Genomic DNA, 5,744 nt, shown 5'->3' on the forward strand with positions numbered 1-5,744 from the left:
CTGGCAGTGTCAGCATTACCTGGGAATTTACTAGAAAGGCTAATTCTCAGACCCCACCCCAGACTCACCCAGAATCAGAGACTGGCTGGGTATAGGCTGCGTGGGGCCCAGGACTCTGTGGTTTTTTTTTTTTTTAAGATTTTATTTATTTATTTGAGAGAGAGAATGAGAGAGAGAGCACATGAGAGGGGGGAGGGTCAGAGAGAGAGGCAGACTCCCTGCTGAGCAGGGAGCCCGATGCGGGACTCGATCCAGGGACTCCAGGATCATGACCTGAGCCAAAGGCAGTCGCTTAACCAACTGAGCCACCCAGGCGCCCAGGACTCTGTGTTTTAATAAGCCCCCAGGTGATTTGATGCCTACTCATGTTTGAGAATCACAGGTTTAGACAAACCTGAATTCGAGAGTCCTGACTCCTCCACGTATAGCCAGGGTGACTTTGGCAAGACATTTAATCTACTCAGTTTTCTCATCTACATCAGCTGGACCTTAGTGGTAGCTAATATAGGCTTGTTGTGAAAATTAAGTAATAAAATGGGTGTACAGAATGTATGAAAGAGCCTGCCACAGAGCGCTTAAAAACTTAGCTTTTCAACTGTCTCTTCAGGCTGTAATGGGGATTAAAAGGACTAAGGGTTTTGGAGTTTAGTGTAGCAAACACCAGGCACATAAACAGTCTAATGCTTGGGGTTCCTGGGTGGCTCAGTCAGTGAAGCATTTGACTCTTGATTTCAGCTCACGTCATGATCTCAGGGTTGTGAGATCGAGCCCCGTGTTGGGCTCCTCTGTCAGTGGGGAGTCTGCTCGAGATTCTCTCTCTTCCTCTCCCTCTACCCCTCCACCCACTCGTGCTCTCTCTCTCTCTCCCTCCAAAATAAATAAATAAATCTTTAAAAAAAACAAAACCAGTATATGCTCAATGATGGTAGCCAGGACTAGTATCCGTGGTGGTGGTAATAGTCGTGATGGTAGTAATATAACCCTCAACAGCTATTGTACTTAAACCTTGTGTGTACTTGCTTGTTTAAGTACTGCATGTACTTAAACCCCTTACACGCTACATTTAAAACTCCAAACAACCGTATAGGATAGGTGTAGCCTAATTATCACCGCTTGTGAGATGAGGGAATCGAGTATAAAAGGGTGAAGTTTCTCCCCCAAGATTACCTAGCTCTTAAGTGATGGAACAAGGATCCAAAACCAGGTCGCCCAGCCCCCGAGTCTGTGCACTTAAGCACTAATCTGCAGAGATACAGAAGAAATGCTAAGAGAGGGGGAGGGAGAGAAAGAGGAAAATGGAGGGGGTAGGGAGAGGAGAAGGAAGAGGAGAAGGGAGAGGGAGGGAGAGAACGGGAGAGAGAAGATGCCATTTTATATTTATTCCATTTTCCAGAAATGGAATCCATCCTCTTGCACAATTTTCAGCCAAAGAAGTGATAAATAGTGTTGCCTCCAGCCTCAGGCTCCAAGGAAGGGAAGGAAAATGTTCAGCAGGAGTCCCCAGGGGCGGGGGGTTGGCCAGTGCTTACAACTGTCTCACTGGTAATGACCGGGGACACAGAAAAAGATCACCTGTCAGTTTCACTGTAGTTGGTGCTGGCAGGAAAGGCCCCAGTGGGACATACAATTGGATCTATTAGAGAGAACTTAGACATTTCGGCAAACTTGGGCCAAGACATCTGTAGAAAAATAATCCCAGGTGGACTTGGGAGAGGGGTAGGGGAGAGGCAGGTGAAAGTACAGGGTCCCTTCAGTTCACTGTCACACTACGGACAGAAAAGCCTAGGTTCCCCCAGTGAGCCATGGCTACAGCGGGGAGAAATAGGAGATAAGCCCCCTTCCTTCCTGCCTTGCAGCCAACAGAGACACACCTGGAATACGGCCTTTTATAGGTGCAGGGAGACCTCAAAGATAACTTCCAGTTTCTAAAGATGACAGGGAATAGCAACCCCAAAAGAATTCTTAGGTTTCAGAAATTCGTAGTCTGGGAACAAGTGGAGGTCAGTGAGACCCATTTGCTAGAAAGTTTCAATTCAGTTGATCCGGTATTTATTACATACCTACTATGTGTCAATTATTCTCTAGGTTCTGCTAAAGTAGAGATAAATGAAACACAACCCTGTCCTGAAAAGTTCCCAGTCTAAAGCAAAAGGAGAATTACAAACAGATAATTACATGCAGTAAAAAAAAAGGCCGGGGGGGGGGGGGGGGGGGCATTAAGAGGATGACCTAAGAACACAGGAGTAGGGGTATCTAATCTAGTCTAGGCCCAGAAGGGAGTATACATCAAGGAAGCCTTCCTAGAGGAGGTGACGCTGGAGCTGAGTATTAAAAGATAAGGACCACATGTTCACCAACATTTACTATGGTCAGTCTTTCCAATTTTAGACATTCTAATTGGGGTCAGTAACTCCTTTTTATAATAAATGCTTAGCGGCTCTTCCTCCGCCGCCTCCCATAGATGACTGCGCGGGGTCAGCGGGGTAAGGGCGGGCGATGGTGCAGGCAGGTGCTCGAGGCACCTGCACCAGATCACAGTGCAGACTTGACACGTGAACGAATCCAGCAACCGTCCGAGGCGGCCCCACCGCCCGGAGCCGCGTCACCCAGTCAGCCTGGCGCAGCTGCGCAGCGGCTCATGGTTCTTTACTGGAAGCTGGGTGCCGACAAATATGAGAATGATCCAGAACGAGAAAAGATCCGAAAAGAGAGAAATTACTCCTGGACAGACATAATAGCCCTATGCAAAGATAAACGACCAAAAATCATGAAGAGGAGATGAAGGTGCTCTAGGAGGAACATTAGCACCTGGATCAGGTGATCCGCTACGTCTTGCAGGGCAGGGGGTTCTTTGACGTGAGAGGAAAAGAGGACAAGCGGATCGCATTTTCATGGAAAAGAGACATGGTAACTCTTCCTGCAGGGATTTACCAGCGCTTTACGCTGGGGGAAGAGAACTGCGGCTGTGTGGGGGAAAACCGGGGTGGACAGCGTACACAGGGCCAGCTGACCATTTGGAGGCTCAGGGGGCAACAGGTGGAAGTTTTGGGGCTGGCCGCGCCGCGGCGCCCCCCCCCCCGCCCCCCCCCCCCCCCGGCCCCGGCCTTTGCACTTTGTGAATGTCCTGAATGTGATCCCAGCAGAGAGCTTGTCCTTTCTCCTTGCTTTTATATTGTCGACTTGGGGCTAGGTGAACTGTCCTTTGCAAGATGATTCGATCAGAGTATGTTTTCGTGAAAGTTTTATTATAAAAGTGATTTTTACATGGAAGCAACTGGGGGGATGTGGGCAAATCACATTCACTTTATCTAATTGAAGATCAGTGGTCCGCAGCCCTGTGTTAGTGCGTATTGGACTTGACCCCAAATGAGAGCCATCTCCCCGAATCTAAGTGCCCAGCTGCTCCATCTGGACCCGGTTCTTCGACTGTTAGGAGATGCCAGTCGATGCAGTGCCTGCCTTGTAAGAAGGTGTCATAGTAGATGGCAGGATTGGCCAGACAGAAGATACTTTTCTCCCCAAACTGGGTGGGGAGTGCTGTCGTTTGGGGGAGGGGGGAGGGGGGAGGGCGCGAGCTCTCATCCTAGTGGGGCCATACTCAGAGTTGCTTATGTCACTTTCTTGTTCAAAATAAAGTGGCTGCCTTAATTTAAAAATAAATAAATAAATGCTTTGTAACACCCTCACCATTACGGTGAAATAAAATTTATTGTTACTATATGGACCGATAATGCCTCATTAAAACAACAGTTACAATGCCCCAGCTGTGAACAGAAGAGAAATAAAAAGAAAAGAGTTTCTAATAAAATAATATGCGTTTCAGTGTGTAAATAAGTGGGCATAAACTGGAAGCCATGCCAACATAGTCAAAGGTTTACACCTGCTTGTGGAGTAATGGTGACAGTCCCAGTGACAAATGCAGACAGACGCGGACACGTTGTCTGGCAGCCCACACCCCATAAGCAGCATGGGGTCATGCTGCCAACAGGGCCGTGATTTTCTAAAGTGGTGAACCACTTCAACTAAATTCCCAGACAAAACAAAGTGCATTCTTCCTTAACGCACCCAGTAATTGCATTTGTGTAAGATTTAATGTTTATTAAAACTATAGAAAAATTGTTTCGTGTTTACTCACAAAGTTAGATTCTAGGCTCAGATACAAAGGGATTGATTGATGGATTTTTACCTACATGGACATCCAGTGGACATTAGAAATCCATGTGGGCAAGATCTTTGTATTCTGGATTTTTTTTTTTTATGCTCAGACTTAGGTCATGATTTTATTTATTTTATTTTTTTATTTAAATTTTGTTAGTGAACATACAGTGCAATATTGGTTTCCAGAGTAGAACTCAGTGATTCATCACTTATATACAACACCCAGTGCTCATCACAAATGCCTTCTTTATTTTTTTTTAAGATTTACTTATTGGGGGGAGGGGCAAAGGGAGGAGAAGGGAGAGAAAATCCCAAGCAGTCTCCATACCCAGCTCAGAGCCTGACATGTCGCTCAAACCCTGAGACATGAGATCATGACCCAAGGTGAAATCAAGAGTCAGTTGCCCAACTGAGCCACCCAGGTACCCCAACAAGTGCCCTCTTTAATATCCATCACCCATCTAGCACATCCCCCATCAACTGTCCTCCATCAACCCTCAGTTTGTTCTCTATCATTAAGAGTCACTTATGGTTTATTTCCCTCTCTCCTTTTTTTTCTTTTCCTTCTTCCCATATGTTCGTCTGTTTTCTTTCTTAAATTCCACATATGAATGAGATCATATGGTATTTGTCTTTCTCTGACCGACTTACTTCACTTAGCATAATACACTCTCACTCCACCCACGTTTTTGCAAATGGCAAGATTTCATTCTTTTTGATAGCTGAGTTTTTGATGGCTCCATTGTGTGTGTGTGTGCGTGTGTGTGTTTATTTATTTATTTATTTCTCTCCTTTATCCATTTATTAGTCGATGGACATTTAGGCTCTCTCCATAGTTTGGCTATTGTTAATAATGCTGCTACAAACATCGGGGTGCATGTACCCCTTTGGATCTGTATTTTTGTATCCTTTGGATGAGTACCTAGTAGTGCAATTGCTGGATTGTAAGATGGCTCTCTTTTTAACTTTTCGAGGAACCTCCATACTGTTTTTCAGAGTGGCTGCACCAGCTTGCATTCCTACCCACAGTGTAACACTGTCCCGCCAACATCTGTTGTTTCTTGTGTTGTTGATTTTAGCCATTCTGACAGGTGTGAGGTTTTTTTTAAGGGACATTATTGGCACAACCGAACACTTGGTACAATTAGGGAAATTTATAAATATGAGCTATAAATTATTAATGTAAAATTGTATCAGTTACCAATTTCCTGACTGTAGTATCTGTAGTTGTGTGAGAGAATGCCTTTGTAATTAGGAAAGATGCACTGAAATATTTAGGAGTAAAGTACTATGATGTTTGTAATTAAATCTCACATGATTTGGTCAGAGAGAGAGAGAGAGGGTTTTTTTTTAATATATATACACAGAGAAAATAATATGGCAAATGTGCCAAAATATCACCACTTGGAGAATATAGGTGAAAGGGACTCAGGTGCCCCTTGGACTGTTCTTGCATCTTTTCTGTAGGGGTGAATATTTTCCAAAATAAAAACTTCAAGAAGAGGGAAAAAGCTTTTTGTTAGCCTCAGAGCTTACATAAAAGAAAGCTATGCAGAATATGGGACAATTCTTTGCCATGTGGGACA

The 5,744-nt window shown here is 44.8% G+C and overlaps 1 pseudogene; it reads left to right on the forward strand.

The window, feature by feature from the left end:
• The first annotated feature begins 2,549 nt into the window (after positions 1-2,549).
• Positions 2,550-3,119, forward strand: LOC123848959 (acireductone dioxygenase-like; annotated as a pseudogene).
• The last annotated feature ends 2,625 nt before the right edge of the window (positions 3,120-5,744 follow it).

Source organism: Mirounga angustirostris, unplaced genomic scaffold (genome assembly GCF_029215605.1).
Source record: "Mirounga angustirostris isolate CCGP_5_RB_7025 unplaced genomic scaffold, mMirAng1.0.hap1 SCAF_2, whole genome shotgun sequence".
NCBI lineage: Eukaryota > Metazoa > Chordata > Mammalia > Carnivora > Phocidae > Mirounga > Mirounga angustirostris.